The sequence below is a fragment of the Euprymna scolopes genome, chromosome 46 (assembly GCF_053919585.1).
Source record: "Euprymna scolopes isolate OS-2025 chromosome 46, ASM5391958v1, whole genome shotgun sequence".
Taxonomy (NCBI): Eukaryota; Metazoa; Mollusca; class Cephalopoda; order Sepiida; family Sepiolidae; genus Euprymna; species Euprymna scolopes.
Genome location: NC_136527.1, coordinates 143,243,434 through 143,262,554, shown reverse-complemented (window position 1 = coordinate 143,262,554; position 19,121 = coordinate 143,243,434). Strand labels below are relative to the sequence as shown.

The following is a 19,121-nucleotide window of genomic DNA, read 5'->3' as shown; positions in this document are numbered from 1 at the left end:
ACAATTTAATCTACTTTCGACACCACACATGTTAAATTAGTTCTCTTCCTACCAAGACTACCATAATTTTAAGAAAATTAAAATCATTTTTAGATGAATCATTAGAATTTCCAAATTAATACATAAATACATTGTTTTAGTTAATGATTAGGCAACGTTTGCTTCACCATAAATTTCAACATTACTGTGTTTCTTCCTTTCTCACTATCGACACTATAATTGTGGGAAAAATTATCTCATTTTTGCAAAATGTCTCAGCAGGATTTTAAAATTAATACATAAATACATTGACACAGTTAAGTGATTAGACAACCCTTGCTTCATTATCAAATTCCACATTACAGTGTTTCATTTTTTTCTCCCACTGTCGACACCAAAATATTTTGGAAGATTACTCAGCAGGTTTTACAAACAAATAAACAAATATGTTGAGACGCTTATTGATTAGGCAACCCTTGCTTCACTACAAAATTCCACATTACTGTGTTCTTTCCCTCCCGACTACTGACAGCATCATTTTAAGTGAAATGATATCATTTCTTCACCATAACTCAGCAGGTTTTCCAAATAATTACATAAATGCATTGACGTGAATGATCATTAGGCAACTTTTACTTTATCACAATTTTCAATATAATATAGTTCTCCCCCCCCCCCCCACACACACACCTTAATAATGTTAGAAGGGAAAATTCTATCTCCAATTCTACACTTCTTTTTTAGAATAGAGCAAAATTTTATTTAAGTAAGAAACTCAATATGTTCATCCATGCGGGGGTTCAGAAATTTCTGGTGTAGAAACCAGGTACATGGTTACCTCTCTCGGAGTGATGGACCTGTTAGGAGAAGGAGGTGTAGCAGTCAAAACTTGCTACAATATCAGGCAGGGGCAAAATCTCACAGCTCGAGATTTAAATCAACCTCTCCCTGGCTCGTCCAATCACAAACCAGCTCTCAATCATGTGACCGAGTACATAAAAACAATCACTTGTTTACATTGGACTTGAAGACAGCCATATAGTAGTCAGCTGGAAAGCAGGCAAACAAAAGACAGTTCCACAAGTGTGCAGTTCTAAGAAAGAAGCTTTGTTCATGCAATCTACATTTTGGTTTTGTCAAACGCTCAACGCTCAAATCCATGTTTGGTGACTTTGATGTCCACCATAAAAATTGGATTGGTTTCTCAGATGCATCTGTACGCTCTACTTACAGTTTCTCTACCGCCCATCTCCTCACTCAGACAATCATTTTCACTCAGACAATCATGTTCACTCAGACAATCATGTTCCCAACCAGCCTCCCAGATTGTGATCACCAGCAAGCTTCACTTCTAGACCTATTCCTTACCACAGTACCTGAGGATTGTGTAACTAAAGCCGATAGTCCACTCAGAAATGCAGACCATCTAGTGGTATCAGTAGACATTGCACTCAAATCCCAACGCCAAGGTGAAGAGTCATTGCTAAAACCGACGACAAGGTACTACAAAAAAGCTGATTGGAAAGCCATCAGAGAAAATATCAGAGAAAATATCCATGCTGAACAGTGTGCCAATGAGTCAACTGAATGCTGGAAAGTGGGCATTGAAGCACATGTTCCTGCACGGAAGCATTATAGCAAGCCCCCCCCCCTGGTTCACTACAGATTTTGCAGCTGTCATTGCACAAAGACAACATGCATTCCGCCGGTTTGTATGTCATAAGTCAAATACAAATTGGCAAAAATTTATAGATGCTAAAAATCATTGTAAGAAAGAAATAACCAATTCCTGATGCAATTCTCTATATAAAAGCCAAGTACGTCCAAGGATGGAGTACTGTTGCCATGTCTGGGCAGGAGCTGCTAAAAACAGCCTATCCTGCCTTGACAGATTACAAAATAGGCTTTGTGGCTTGGGGGATGGCCTTTTCTCTTTTCTGCAACCTCTCTCCCACAGGAAAGACGTTGCAAGCCTGTCTTTGTTTTATCGTTACTTCCATGGCAAGTGCTCGTCTGAGCTCCAATCTCTGGTCCCCCTCGCCAATCTTTCACAAGGAGCATCCGTCTAGCTGAAACCACTGTCAAAAATTTTCTCCACTCTTTATCTGTGCCAAAACCAAAACGTAGATTCTATGAACAAAGCTTCTTTCTTAGAAGTGCACGCCTGTGGAACTCTGTTCTGTTTGCCTGTTTCCCACCTGACTACAACCTGGATGTCTTCAAGTCCAACATAAACAAATTCCTGATGAACCGCCCCCTTAAGTAAGACACTTTATCAAATCTCAACACTAACGTACTGTACATGCAATAACCCTTATCCCCAAGTGGCTTCCGGGCCTTGATAAGTGGTGGCCACCTTGTAAAAAACAAAAAACAACACAGCCAAAAGACACACTGAAATAACCAGGAATGCATAGAATCGCAGAAGATAGGAAATCGTGATTTCTGGAAAATTTATAATAGTGTAGTGAATAAAGGACAATGAGTAATTTCCTCAGCAACCAGAAGGTTGCATGCACGACAATCAAGAAGACAGAACTGTTTGCCCAGCGATTCGCCTCCAACGCTATCTTAGAGCCAACAAACAATTCCTTCACAAATTTCGCGATGCAGATGGAAGCCACACTTGATGTCATGTCCTTCTCATGTCCACGATTTCCTAAAAAACTGAGACACCTCCAAGTTATGATCTCATGCCTGCTATACTCATTAAGAAATGCTCAGCTGAGCTAGCCCTCATACTTTCCAAACTCTACAACAACAACCTTGCTGAATCTTGCTTCCCTAATAGCTGGAAAATGGCCTCTGTGATAACAATGTACAAGAATTCTGGTGAAAGGACTGACTCTCTCAATTATCACTCTATCCACCCCATCTCCGCTAAAAATTAATGAAGCACGCGCCCACCACCTTCTTGCAAAAGCTAATCTGCTCTCTGATGAACAGTATGGATTTAGGCACTATCGTTCTACTGCAGCTATTTTAATGTCTTCTCTGAATGTATATATCATGTACTAGATAAGACAGGTGATATATCCAAGGCCTTTGACAAAGTTTGGCATAAAGGGCTGCTAAGGAAATTAAAATCATACGGTATAGCCGGACGAATACTAAAAATAATTGAATCCTTCTTAGACAATAGGACCATACAGGTTGTCATTGATGGACGTACATCCAAGCACCATAACATTAATGTGGCAGTGCTTCAGGGTCGATCCTTGGACCACTATTATTCTTGATATTCAATAATATTGTGTCCGAGATGGGTGATGATACAACATGAGGGAAGAACAGATGTTCACAAATCCAAGACAATTCCAGAATCACTAGAAAATGATCTCCAAAGAGATGCTAGAATCTTTAGAAACTGACCTCAAGACCGTAGTTGAATGTGGCCGTAAATCGATGGTGATATTTAATGCTGGCTGCTATCTTTTAACAGTTACAAGAAGCCTCTCCAACCCCTGATATCCATGACAAATAACTCCCTTACCTGAGAATTCTTCTTTCAAACTTCTCGGCTAAACATTCACAGACAATATGAATAAATACATTGAGGACATTGCAAAGGCTGCTGCAAGAAAGGTGGGCTCCCTCTATCGTGCTAGAATACTACTCACATCTACAAAGCCACATCCATGCATGGCATATTGTTGCAACATCGGGGCTGGTGCATCCACTAGTCTCTCCCTCTTGGATAGGGTGCAAAAAACAGAGTCTCCAATCTAATAGGTCCCACTTTGTCAACTAAGCTCCAACCCCTGTCCCATCGTCGCAATGTTGCATCTCTTTGCTCGTTTTACAAGTATTTTAATGGAATGTGCTTTGATGAACTAATTGCAATTGTGCCTCCTTGGCGTACATATCTCTGATAAACCTGCTTAAAGTGAGAAAAAAATAAAAATTTTAAAAGAAATGAAGACCAGCATGGTTCACTGCAATACCAATATTTTTTTATAGTCTTGCAACTGTGAAGATGACACGCTATTTGAGTGAATGCAAGTGGGTCTGCATGTTATTAGTCTGCAAGTCTAAGTGATAAGGTTGAAAGTGCTGAGTGAGTGGAAGTGGGTTTGCACGTTGATTGTTGTTGTGGAGATAATTGTTAAGATTGGTTGTAAATTATGTCAAAGTTGGTTGCGCAGAGTCTGCAAGTGAGTCTGTAATACCACGTACTGGTGTTGGTATGCACCGTTCGAGTTGTGTTGATTGTGTAATCGAATGACCAGTTGTTGAGTTTTTAGCATATCGCAGCTTGACTCATTTGGAACTGATGTGACCCGGCCATAGTTGTCGGTGGTGATGTCTGTGGACTTTATGTGCTTGATGAATGTCTGTGATGAATGTCCGTGATGAATGTCCGTGATGAATGTCCGTGATGAATGTCCGTGATGAATGTCTGTGATGAATGTCTGTGATGAATGTCCGTGATGAATGTCTGTGATGAATGTCTGTGATGAATGTCCGTGATGAATGTCCGTGATGAATGTCCGTGATGAATGTCCGTGATGAATGTCCGTGATGAATGTCTGTGATGAATGTCCGTGATGAATGTCCGTGATGAATGTCCGTGATGAATGTCTGTGATGAATGTCTGTGATGAATGTCTGTGATGAATGTCTGTGATGAATGTCCGTGATGAATGTCCGTGATTAATGTCTGTGATGAATGTCCGTGATGAATGTCCGTGATGAATGTCCGTGATGAATGTCTGTGATGAATGTCCGTGATGAATGTCCGTGATGAATGTCCGTGATGAATGTCTGTGATGAATGTCTGTGATGAATGTCTGTGATGAATGTCCGTGATGAATGTCCGTGATGAATGTCCGTGATGAATGTCCGTGATGAATGTCCGTGATGAATGTCCGTGATGAATGTCTGTGATGAATGTCTGTGATGAATGTCTGTGATGAATGTCCGTGATGAATGTCCGTGATGAATGTCCGTGATGAATGTCCGTGATGAATGTCTGTGATGAATGTCCGTGATGAATGTCCGTGATGAATGTCTGTGATGAATGTCCGTGATGAATGTCCGTGATGAATGTCTGTGATGAATGTCTGTGATGAATGTCCGTGATGAATGTCCGTGATGAATGTCCGTGATGAATGTCCGTGATGAATGTCCGTGATGAATGTCCGTGATGAATGTCCGTGATGAATGTCCGTGATGAATGTCTGTGATGAATGTCTGTGATGAATGTCCGTGATGAATGTCCGTGATGAATGTCTGTGATGAATGTCTGTGATGAATGTCCGTGATGAATGTCCGTGATGAATGTCTGTGATGAATGTCCGTGATGAATGTCCGTGATGAATGTCCGTGATGAATGTCTGTGATGAATGTCTGTGATGAATGTCCGTGATGAATGTCCGTGATGAATGTCTGTGATGAATGTCCGTGATGAATGTCCGTGATGAATGTCCGTGATGAATGTCTGTGATGAATGTCTGTGATGAATGTCTGTGATGAATGTCCGTGATGAATGTCCGTGATTAATGTCTGTGATGAATGTCCGTGATGAATGTCCGTGATGAATGTCCGTGATGAATGTCTGTGATGAATGTCCGTGATGAATGTCCGTGATGAATGTCCGTGATGAATGTCTGTGATGAATGTCTGTGATGAATGTCTGTGATGAATGTCCGTGATGAATGTCCGTGATGAATGTCCGTGATGAATGTCCGTGATGAATGTCCGTGATGAATGTCCGTGATGAATGTCTGTGATGAATGTCTGTGATGAATGTCTGTGATGAATGTCCGTGATGAATGTCCGTGATGAATGTCCGTGATGAATGTCCGTGATGAATGTCTGTGATGAATGTCCGTGATGAATGTCCGTGATGAATGTCCGTGATGAATGTCCGTGATGAATGTCCGTGATGAATGTCTGTGATGAATGTCTGTGATGAATGTCTGTGATGAATGTCCGTGATGAATGTCCGTGATGAATGTCTGTGATGAATGTCTGTGATGAATGTCCGTGATGAATGTCCGTGATGAATGTCCGTGATGAATGTCCGTGATGAATGTCCGTGATGAATGTCTGTGATGAATGTCCGTGATGAATGTCCGTGATGAATGTCCGTGATGAATGTCCGTGATGAATGTCCGTGATGAATGTCTGTGATGAATGTCCGTGATTAATGTCCGTGATTAATGTCGGTGAAGGCTTGTTTGTTGAATCAGTTGTCAGAGAAAGTTGTCGAGCCTTGAAGGATGTTGTTGATGTTTGCAGAGCTTAACTTTTTACATCTCATATGAAATATTTGATCGTCTTTGGTTGTTGTCTGAGTGAAATGTTATCTTCTTTAGATAGCTGTGACCTGCGTCCAAGAATGATGTAGGCTTTTTCGTTATCTTCCGACTGCTTTTTTTTTTTTGCATGTGTTTAGGATCGTGTCGGGGTCATCACTTGTTGCAGAGGGAGCAAAAGGTAATAAAACCAATCGACCATACAACTAAAATATTAGACACAGAAGCAAAAGGAGGAACGACAACTGAAACAGAAATAATTACAAAAAAACTGAATTATGTTTAAAAACAATGAATCGTCTTTTATTTTGGAAAAAAAAATAAGTGAAAAATAGTTGATTCAAAAAGGGTTGGAGACTGAGGTCGGTTTAAGTAAAGCAGATTCAACCCGACATCATGGAATGCATGTGTCAGCGGGCTGCTGAGTTGGACATCAGTGGGTTCTGGAATAGGTAACTGGATGTTGACTGGCACTGGATGATGGGAAGGCTGCAGTAAGGTGCGGCAGGTGCTGGGAGGCTGCAGTAAGGTGCGGCAGGTGCTGGGAGGCTGTAGGAACCTGCAGCAGGCACTGGAAGGCTACAAGGAGGCGACGAGTGCTGCTGGAAGGCTGTAGGAGGCAACGAGGGCTGTTGGAAGGCTACAGGAGGCGACGAGTGCTGCTGGAAGGCTGCAGGAGGTGGAAACCACAGGAATAAGCTGGAGTTTGTTGTTTGAAGAAGGATAGTCTCAGGCAGCAAGCAGGCAATGGTATTCACACGGAAATAGTTTATGGTTTGCATAATTAATATGGAAAAAGATAGTCTTGATGATGATGATGGTTTGAACTCCTGCTGCTGATGATAATGAGATCCTTCAGTTTCTTGGCTCGTCGACTGGGAACGTCAACGTCGCATTCAGGAGGCTTCCTTATTTATGCAATATCTTTTACAGCTTTTACAGAACTTTTAGAAAAATTATATAAAATATGAAAATTTTTTGAAATGTTGTATGAGGCCAAAATTGGTAATGGGGGGAAAAGGGATGTTGGGGGTTATCCACTTGGTCTTTTGCCTATAACTAGTTGCAATCACCACAATACCACATTCACTCTATAGACCTAATCTATTTAAAACACCCCAAAATGAAGAAAAATAACAATGATGAAAAATAAACACACCAAATAAAATGTTAAGTGATGAATGTGTTATCAAGGAACCACCCTACCTATCTAGTTTTTGAAATACTTCCTGTTTTCTGGCTCTCATCGAAAATAATGGAGTCTTTCCTAAGAGGGATTGGGCAACAACTATGGGAAAAATACCAGGAGGGGGGGAAGGGAGTTTTGGGGATGTTTGGTGACTTCCAAGAAAAATACCATAAGGATGGGCTGGGAACTGTAAACACAATACCGAGTTATGTAGCCTTGACCCGAGCTCTCTAGGAAGGAGAGAGAAAAAAAAGACTGCCATGGTAGACCCAATAAAGGTACACATGTACGTCGCTTATCGAGATTAACTACCGTGTTTTGTTGTCTTTCCCTCATGAGTGAGGCCCTTCCCTCTTAACTATACAACATATATCAACCATATATATATATATATATATATATATATATATATATATATATATATATATATATATTGCATTATACATTTTCTTTTCTTTTTTTCTTTTTTTGTAGCTTTTTTTCCCCCAGTCGTACAATCTTATCTTTGTTTTCTGTGCCTCGCTGAAGATAATGTTGAAAACACGTTTTTCTTCTTTTGGGTTTGAAAACAAAATACATTATTATTATTATTATTATTATTATATTATATTATTCAATTTTCACTCCAAACAAGACGCAGTGCCATTTTGAAGTAGGGGGGGGGCTACTATCGGGGACATAAGTAGCATGGATATTATGAAGGGAGATGAGCAGCAAGATGTCTGTTCACATTACACTTGAAGTACAGTTGTGAAGTGGTGAGATTTAGCTGCTTGTCGGGTTTGTCATGAAGAAAATTTATTATCCACTTTGTCCCGTGGAAGTTAATTCTTCTTAAACAATTAATCGTTACTACTAACTCTGAAACTGAAGGAAAAAATTACAAACAAAAAGAGAAAAAATAGGAGAAACAGAATTTATTAACAAAGATATCTAAAGAAAAAGTAATGACCTCTATGGGCTGCCAAAAATGTCCATCTGGCTTACAAGAGTCTTGTCTTGTAGTAGTAACCAAAACGGGGGAGAGAGAGTGAAGGGAAATAGAAGGAAAGAGAGATAGAGAAGGAGGAAGAAGGGGGGAAAAAGGAGGGGATCACTTACTGGAAGCTTCTGGGCGCCCTTTTACGAAAGGAACATTTAGAAAGTTCGTTTCCTTGTTGGTTTTATTTTTGAGTTTGTGTTGTTTAAAGTTCCCTTTTTCTTTTTTTTTTCCTGGAAATTCGTTTTCGTAGTCCTTTCAGCAAGGTCGAAATTTCTTGAGGCTGAATATTCTGGTGTTTTCTGGTATCTTCGAAAACTTCCCTGCGGCGAATATTCTGTTCAAAACATCTATTATCTTTTCTCGATAATAGAATTAGTTTTCAAGTGTCTTAGAAAACTAGGTTCTTCTTTTCAACGAATTTAATGTCTCGTCAAGACAGAGTTGTACAACGCCTTAGTAAATTCCAGGCGTCCCTTTTTATCCGAGACCGACAGTTCGACCGTTCTGGTCCCCTCGAAGCCTTGTTCACAACTGACTATTTTAACTCAAAATATCCCACACGTGCGTCAATTTAGCGCGAAAACGTCTCATCCAATCAACGGGCATAAGGGAGTCAGGTGACATAAAAAAAAGGGGGAAGCTAGGGAAGGGGGTAGGAAAGGGGTTAAGAAGAAAGGAAGGAAGAACAGAGCAGCAAAAAGAAGGAAAGAAAAAGGAAAGAAAGATGGTGGAAGATAATTTCCACACTCAGGGATATTCATGTCGAGGGGGTACAGGTGCTTGTAGTTTGTCAGAGCATTCACCATTAAAGTACTTGTAGAACAGGACCCCTAAGATGTGATATACCGGACATTATTTCTCGTTCTCACGTAACACTCGACATGTTTTTTGTTTGTTTTCTGTGTTTTTTTTTCTTTAACAAATAAACGATTCCAAATAAATTTAATAAACAACATAGTCGGCGAGGTAGAAAAATCGATTTTACCCTTTTATAAACAGCATTATATAAGTAAATTCTTTTTATATTAATATTAAAAAAAAATATGCGGTCTCGTTTATGAACATAATAAACGCTTTAAAATAAGTGAAGCCACTAAGAACTTAGCCAGTAAGGTAGAAAACGGACACTTAGAAAATCGATTTTATTTAAAAAAAAAAAAAAAAAAAACATTAAACAAGTAAAAATATTTTTTAAAAATATTATGGGGGGAGGGCTATAGTCTATTTTAAAAAACAATATCTCCTTCAAGAACGATCATAAAATGTGTTTTCAATCGATATTTATTCAATAAGGGACCAGTTTTCCTACCTAGCGAAAGGGGACGAGTTTTCCGGAGACGAGTTTTCCGGAGACGAGTTTTCCGGAGACGAGTTTTCCCGAGACGAGTTTTCCCGGGACGAGTTTTTCGGGCACCACATTGAATGAAACCCTTATTTCTAGCATGCCCAAAATAAATTTTTGAAGTCATTAAGTTTGATTGTTGAATGTTTTCATACACTTTTCATACAAGTTTGTACAATTTAATAGAATTTTTGTCTCTGGTCTTATAATTTTGATCATGTGTAAAAAGCCTAAATAAATTTTTTTGGAATGTACCTTTTTGTTTCCATTACCTTTTAAATTGTAGTATTAGTAACCGGAAGAGTTTAAAATCTGTCTTTACAAAAAGGGTTTGGGTTTTTTTCAGATTTTTAAGTGGTTTTAAATTTTTGATCAGCTGTTTCAAACATATTTACGTTGTTTTTTTTTTGTTGTTGTTTTTTTTTACAATATAGTTACTTTTTTTTTCTTTATTTTTTTTCTTTTTTAAATATAAATAAATTTCTACAGCTCGCCACCTACAGGAATTTCTGTGGCGTCGCCGATTTAAAAATAACGAATTTAGGAAAACTCGTCTCCGGAAAACTCGTCTCGGGAAAACTCGTCTCGGGAAAACTCGTCTCCGGAAAACTCGTCTCGGGAAAACTCGTCCCCATTCGCTAGTCCCGTATTGAATAAATATCGATTGAAAACACATTTTATGATCGTTCTTGAAGGAGATATTGCTTTTTAAAATAGACTATAGCCCCCCCATAATATTTTTAAAAAATATTTTTATTTGTTTAATGTTTTTTTTTTGTTTTTTTTTCTACCTAAGTTCTTAGTGGTTTCACTTATTTTAAAGCGTTTATTATGTTCATACAAAGTTAATTAAATAAATTTTTGGTTCTTATTTTAACGATGTTTTTTGGAGTCATAAAAACAATAATAAAAAAACAAAACAAAAAAATTAAAAACTGGGAGCGTTACTTTTTTGTTTTTGATAATTAAAAAAAATTATGATAGTTTTTTGTTGTTATGTTTTCGTTTTCTCTCATACCAAATGCAATGCACTCATGCGTTATTTAAAATTATAATTCTATCAATTATCAACATTTATTGTCGTCCTGTCAAATTTTGCAAAAATTAACTAATAAATCAAAAGCGAAATATTTTTTTGGCGCGAGAGATGCCATGTGCTAACAATCTCTCGTTAACTCATTTTTAATTTTTTTAATTTTTACTTCAAAATTCTAAAATCAATCATTCAGAGAAAAAGTAATCACTAAATAAATTTATTAATCAATTTTATTGAAAACTCCGCTATCGTTTATCAAGAATCTTTTTAATTTCATTTTTTGTTGGTTGTTTTTCCGAGGGAGATATAACCCCCCCCCTCTCTAAATTATATTTAAAAAAATATTAAAATTTTGGTTTGTATTCTGTACACATAGATTCGAAAAATAATAAACTAGACAAAATGCTGTTAGAAATTCGCTCAATATATATTACCGTGACATAGGTTGACATATATTCGGTGTTTTTTTTTAATAGTATTTTGTCTAGTTTATTATTTATAACACCTATTCCCGAACTTACTGTGTTTAAGAGAGAGTCGGCCGCTATTTTGAATTGTCCAATACATCGGTAAACACTGTATGTTTTTCGAGCTGAATAAACATGTTACATGGAATAAAAACACGAAAAATATATCCAGTTTGGTAGGAAAGTAACTTATTTTGCCTTTGATAACATTTATTTGTTATATATTTGTTTTTTGACAATTTTTTCGAATCTATGTGTACAGTAATACAAACCCAAATCGATTTTACCCTTTTATAACAACAGTAAATAAGTAAATTCTTTTTATATTAATATAAAAAAATATGCGGTCTCGTTTATGAACATAATAAACGCTTTAAAATAAGTGAAACCACTAAGAACTTAGCCAGTTAGGTAGAAAACGGACACTTAGAAAATCGATTTTATTTAAAAAAAAAAAAAAAAAAAAATTAAACAAGTAAAAATATTTTTTTGTTCAATATTATGGGGGGGGGCTATAGTCTATTTTTAAAAAAAAACAATTTCTCCTTCAAGAACGATCATAAAATGTGTTTTCAATCGATATTAATTCAATAAGGGACCAGTTTTCCTACCTAGCGAAAGGGGACGAGTTTTCCCGAGACGAGTTTTCCGGAGACGAGTTTTCCCGAGACGAGTTTTCCGGAGACGAGTTTTCCCGGGACGAGTTTTCCGGGCACCAAAAATAACTGTTTCGGCAATATCATCTACTGGATTCGTACTTATTGTGTTGTTTGAGTTTAATATTTTTTAACATATGTGAAAAATTCACATTTTTAAACTCTTAAACTATTTTCTGTTGCACATCCACTTTTTTGAAACTAAAACTGTTAAAAAAAACTGAGACATTCATTCTTTTCTCGTTTCTGTAAATAAACTTATTTTTAAATTAGTTAAATAGTCTGACCAACTATATGACATTAGCTTAAATAAAATAGTTATTTGAAAAAATATATGGTTAAAAAATAAAAAAATTAATTGATAAAAAAAGTTTACGTATTTTTATATATATATAGGGAGGGGGTGAAAAAAATAAATACAAATATATTTGAAAATTGGGGTTTGTATTACTATACACATAAATTTGAACAAGTTGTCAAAAACCAAATATATAACAAATAAATGTTATCAAAGTCGAGTTAAGTTACTTTTCTACCTAACTGGATAATTTTTTAGTGTTGTTATTTAATGTAACATGTTTAATCAGCTCGAAAAACATAGTGTTTTCCGATGTATTGGAACATTAAAAATCGCGCCCTACTCTCTCTTTGACACGGTAAGTTTGGGAAAAGGAGTTAAAAATAAAAAACTAGACAAGATATTGTTAGAACCCACCGAATATATATCAGCCTGTGTCACGTTAACATATATTGAGTGAGTTTCAAACAGAATTTTGTCTAGTTTTTATTTTTAACTCCTTTTCCCAAATTTACCGCGTGAAAGAGAGAGTCGGCCGCCATTTTTAACTTTCCACTGAATTTAGAAAAACTCAACCCCGGAAAATTCGTCCCCTTTTGCTAGGTAGGAAAACTGGCCCCTTATTGAATAAATATCGATTGAAAGCACATTTTATGGCCGTTCTTGAAGAAGATATTGTCTTTAAAAGAGAATACACATCCCATAATATTTTTTAAAAATATTTTTAATTGTTTACTGTTGTTTATAAAAAAATTAAATTAATTTTTCTAAGTTTTAGTTTTCTACCTAGCTTTGAAAGTTTTTGGTCTTTCAACTTATTTTAAAGAGTTTATTTAGTTTAAAAAAAAAAAAAAAGTAATATCGAGTGTTACTTATGAACAAAAAAATGTCCGACATAAGAGGATCACGTCTTAGGAGGATAATTGCTCAAAAATAGAAAATTAAAGAAAATATTAAGGTAGATATAGTTTTAAAATGAGCCGCACCTCCTCCAGAAGAAAATAAATTTGTATATTTTTAGGTAATCCCATAATTTTTTTAAAAATATTTTTACATGTTTATTGTTTTAAAAAAATTAAATTGATTTTTCTAAGTTTTCGTTTTCTACCTAGCTTTGTAAGTTTTTGGTGTTTAAACTTATTTTAAAGCGTTTATTTAGTTAAAAAGAAATAACAAGTAATGTCGCAGTGTCGCACTCGACATTATTTAGTAAATAATTTTTAACAAAAAATTGTCCGAAAATTAAAGAAAATACTGAAGTAGATATAGTTTTAAAACGAGCCTCCCCTACCTCCAAAAGAAAATAAATTTGTATATTTTAAGTACTGCACAAGTGCCCCCGAAATGACTTTTAAACGATAACCCTCCCCTCCCGATGTTAAGAATGGCTTTCAAAATAATAACGTTATTATTTCAGCAGCGCCGCTGTGCCAAAATTACATAAGACCGTGTTTTCTTTTTTTGTTGTTGTTGTTGTTGTTTTGTAAAGACACAAGAATTATTTAAACTGAATTAATTCTTCTAAATAAAATAATTTCTTTATTTATTTTTGTTTCGTAATGACACAAAAAGTGTTAAAACTAGAGTATTTTTTTTTTAATATAAATATTTGGTTTCGTTTTTCGTATCTTAACTCCATGATCAAGTTTACTTTTTTTAAGCAAGAGTTAAAAATAATTTTTTAAATATTATGGGGGTGCATAGTCTCTTTTAGAAACAATATCTCCTTCAAGAACGGTAATAAAATGTGTTTTCAATCGATATTTATTCAATAAGGGACCAGTTTTCCTACCTAGCAAAAAAGGCGGGGGGGGGGGGTCCGGGTACGAGTTTTCCGGGTACGGGTTTCCCCGGAGACGAGTTTTCCCGAGAGAGTCGGCTGCCATTTTGAATTTTCCAATACATCTGTAAACACTGTATGGTTTTCGAGCTGAATAACATGTTACATTAAATAAAAACACTAAAAACTTTTCCAAATAGGTAGAAGAGTAACTTAGGGTTTGTATTACTGTACACATAGATTCGAAAAAGTTGTCAAAAAAACAAATATATAACAAATAAATGTTAACAAAGGCAAGATAAGTTACTTTTCTACCAAACTGAATATAATTTTCGTGTTTTTATTCAATGTAACATGTTTATTCAGCTCGAAAAGCATACAGTGTTTACCGATGTATTGGAAAATTCAAAATGGCGGCCGACTCTCTCTTTAACACGGTAAGTTCGGAAAAAGGTGTAATAAATAATAAACTAGACAAAATACTGTTAGAAATTCGCTCAATATATGTTACCGTGACATAAGTTGACATATATTCGGTGTTTTTTTCATAGTATTTTGTCTAGTTTATTATTTATAACACCTTTTCCCGAACTTACCGTGTTAAAGAGAGAGTCGGCCGCCATTTTGAATTTTCCAATACATCGGTAAACACGTTATGCTTTTCGAGCTGAATAAACATGTTAAATTGAATAAAAACACGAAAATTATATCCAGTTTGGTAGAAAAGTAATTTATCTTGCCTTTGATAACGTTTATTTGTTATATATTTGTTTTTTGACAACTTTTTCGAATCTATGTGTACAGTAATACAAACCCGTAACTTATATTGCCTTTGATAACATTTATTTGTTATATATTTGTTTTTTGACAACTTTTTCGAATCTATCTGTACAGTAATACAAACCCGAAAATTGTATTCATTTTGTGCTTCCATACCTCAAGTGACAGACGCGGGCACCACCTGCCGGCGTGTTTAAAAGTTAGAGTCTCGCTTTATGCGGAATTGCTAAATAAATTGATAATTATTTCACTCGCATAATCAACAAAATTCATTTCTTTCCTTATTTTTTTCTGATTTTTTTTTTTTTTTTTTTTCATTTTCTGCGAATCTCATTTCCGGTCGCCATGTTTAAATTTAGTGTTGAACCTAATCTCCACGTATTCGAATTTAGATTTAAAAATCAAATAAGTATCGATTTCTTTTACAAATAAATAATTTTAAATAATTTTAATAATTTTAAAATGTGGCTTTCGTTAAGATTGCCACTTCTTTGTTTACAAAGCCATCCGGCGGAAGTGGCGTCAGACAAATTTTAAGGTACGGATGACCAGGTTTTTATTATTATTATTTGCAAATATAAAAATAGAAGTTTTATTCAAATTGTCTTTCTTTGAACTTTTATAACAAAATAATAACGTTATTATTTCAGCACGGTATCAATAATTCATAAGTATGGGCACCGCCAAAACTGGGGGGGGGGCGCAGGTAAGTACTTTTTGACGGACCGTCTTTTTAAAAATTTAACAAAAATCATGTAATTATCCAATCAATACGAAATTTTCAGTGATTATTAAGAGAAGAATGAACTTTATAACAGTGTACTTATTTTTCATAAACGATATATATATACATATATATATATATATATATATGTTTTGCTTGCAACCCCACCCCTTTGTTTTGAGGGGGTTCCAAATATGCTTAAAATAATCATCTGAAACTGAACAAGACATATTGTGTTGTTGTAAGAGACAGGATTATAGATTCAAAAAACAAAAAACAAAAAAAAACTTGTTTGCATACCTTATTTTGACGTCTGAATATCAGAACTTCGATTGTGTTTAATTATTCCGCTTTTGAGTTTTGAAGTGACGAATATTCGGTGAATATGTTAAGTAAAATAATTAATTTAAGTTGCTTAACTTAAACAAAAAAAAAATTAATATTTATACGAAAAAAGCCATTTTAAAATCTTTGATAAATAAATTAACAATTTTTTTTAGCGAGCCGAATAATGCATGCCCATTATTAAACAGGGAATGCTTTAGAGAATCGACACAAAAAAAAATATCGATAAATATTGTGTTAAAAATATCATTTTTTCGAAAACGGTTGCCGCCTTTCGACTACGGTGGACTACACGCTGAAATAATTTTTTTATTCTGCTTTAAATTCCCCCCCCCCGCATTTTGGGGAGCCTGACCCCCACACACATACACATTAAAAACCAACCTCATACAAATGGTCACCCATCTGGTACTGGCCAACCTCAGCGTTAATAATACATTGAAATTTTCGTCACTGAAAAATAAGTTGTTTTTTTGGCCTGTTTGGTCTTCGTTAGTTTGCTTTTTATCAAGTACAAATGTAAACATTGTCTCACTTCGATGCGAAGTAACTGGTTGCCTATATGAATAAGTGGAATTATTTGAAATCCAGATACTTATATTATAATATTTTTGCATATTCTCAAAGAAAATCGCCCTAAATCTTAGTTAGACAAGAAATAAACAAATTAATTCTTTCAAAAACCTTCTTTTTTTTTTTTTAACTATTTATATATGTTTTTTGTGCAAGACAAAAAATGTCAATTTTTAACTGTTTGGGAAAATTTAACATTTAAAGTTTAATTAAAAATAGTATAAAAAGTTTTACATTATTCTGCTTTCTATATGATAAAATTCAGGGTTTTATCTTTCTGGAAAAAAGAAGTTACTAAAAAATAATGGATTTTAATAAATGTAATTTCGTTTTAAAAAACAACAACAACAACTTGCTTTTTCGGCCATTTTTGGCAGTGTCTACATAAGTATCTTTTTGAGGTTTGTGTTACTATACACATAGATTCGAAAAAGTTGTCAAAAAAACAAATATATAACATAAATGTTATCAAAAGCAAGATAAGTTACTCTTCTACCTATCTGGAAAAGTTTTTAGTGGTTTTACTCACTTTAAAATGTGTAATCGGTTCCAAAACAATACAGTGTTTATCGGTATGTGTGAACAAGTCAAAAATGGGTGGATAAAGATCGAAGCATCTAATTTTGAAAGCCGGTTTATCGTGATTTTTTTTAGGTTTCTGACTACTTTTTGATTGTATTTGAAAGATTAGAGACTTAATTTCCTAAAGGAAAGTTAATTTCCTAAAGGAAAAAAAAATATTTGTACACATGAAAATTAAAAAGTTATGAAAAATGTTTTCACGGCGAGCTAACCAGTTCAGCTATATTTTGAAGTTAAATAAATTCATTGTAAAAATCCTTTAAAAAATAAATATTAGTTTCCAAGATAATTAGTGAAGTAAAGTCTTAAGATATTGAATTAAATTTTAAATAAAACCTTGTTTGTAGACGAGGTTGGGGTAAAATGGGCACTTTTTTAAATTTCTTGTATTTATTAACAATCTCTGAAATATTCATGGTCAAAAGTTAGACCAAAATAACATTTCATATCCATGCAAATATCTTGCAGGAGCTTTTCTTTTTCAGAGCAGCTATTCTTATAAAAATTTTGATTTGAAAATCATTGGTAGAAGTTGGGGTAAGTTGGTCACACTATTGGGGTAAGATGGGTATTCTATTATCTACAAACTAGCATGCTGCAGACCAACAATACCATCAAACATGCTCGATACATGTGGTCTAACAAAACAAGATAAAGAAACACTAACAGAATGTCCTTGAAAAAGTAAGCAACCCATCAATAGTGTCAACAGAGTGTCATTGAATAGTTAAGCAACACAACAGTAATATCAATAGAGTGTCATTGAAATGGTTAACAATGCACAGTAGAGTCCATGTTTATTCTGCAGGTAATTAGTTAGATGTTAAACTTTGATGATCCTGAGAAATTTTCAAGTTCACAAACAACTCCTTAAAAAATTAGGTATGTGAATAAAATTTTGGTTGCCAAATTAAACCCAACTAATATGATCAAGCTCCAGGAGTCAGACAAGCTTAAAACTAACAGTAGTACTAAACAAGAATATTATTGAATAGGTTCGTTAAAGGCAGATGCACGTGCAAATGATGTAGCTTCAGGCTTTCGGATAGACAGCTGATTGTGATAACTAAAACTTAGCCATCAGTCCCAACCAGCTTTCTTTTTCTCCCTCCAATTCAAAAGCATTTGAAGATCATTCCGATGTGCATACTTATAAGCCAGCTCCCGACACTTAGTGACACTTAAGCTATGAAACATATTTGCCAATAACTTGATATGCGCAGCCAGATCTTTTTCCATTTCATGAGAAAAAAACTATCATGTTCTTTTTTAATGCATCGTAGCATGTAATCAACATTGTTGCCTTCCTGATATTTCATAGAATATCTTTTAAGTGTCATTCATGGCACAGTAAATTGTTTTGCCACTGTTGAAACTTTTCCTCCCTCCACGACTGCACGATATGCACGCCTCATCGCATCTTCTGAAGTATTTCCACGGTTTGTCTTGTGTTTGTAATTGTGTGGCATTGTCAGGGAAATTGCTTTTTGCTTGTAGCAACACCCTCAAAATGCATGGCTAGATTGTCACAAACAACAGGGGGTGATGAAAACAAGTTTTCTGCCATAGTTGTAGTTTTTGGTGTGGTTTCAAGTAAGGGCCACATTATGACCACCTCGCATCTTCGAAGTTGGCTTGAATGTCAAGAGAAAAACAGTCATTATCAGGGAAATCTTCAAAGGGCAGGATAATCCAAAGAACATTCAAAGTCATATCTAGCATGTGATGGACAGAAAAACAGAAAACTTTGATATTGAGAAACTTTGACTACTTTACAAAATACATTATCTTATTACAAACAATTTTGATTTCATTACATGACCATTAGCAAAAGCTAACTTCCCAAAACTTCAGCTTAATAGCATGCCATGACTATGCTACTTCCTCATAGCAGCAGTGTCGTGCCAAAAAGGGCTCAATGATGTTACAACAATCCTATCTATGCGCCCCAACAAGGGAGTTTTCCAAGGATTATTGAGCATTCATCCATCATGTGCTGCCCTACATATTTACCAGCAAGTGTTAAAGTAATGCCTGGGAGGTCATCAAATTTAGTTATCCATTGCTTGTGATTTTTCATTTTCAAAAGAAATTGTTCCAATGGCAGTTGGGGGTAAGTTGCTCACATG

General features: G+C 35.1%; 1 protein-coding gene across 1 annotated transcript in view; it reads left to right on the top strand.

Annotated features, from left to right (window-relative positions):
* Positions 1 to 15,224: 15,224 nt before the first annotated feature.
* The window catches only part of LOC145271474 (uncharacterized), a 52,978-nt gene continuing 49,081 nt past the window's right edge, over positions 15,225 to 19,121 (top strand). Inside the window, exon 1 of the mRNA XM_080126992.1 lies at positions 15,225 to 15,306. The gene's annotated coding sequence lies outside the window, so the exon portion shown is untranslated. The remainder of the gene's footprint in view (positions 15,307 to 19,121) is intronic.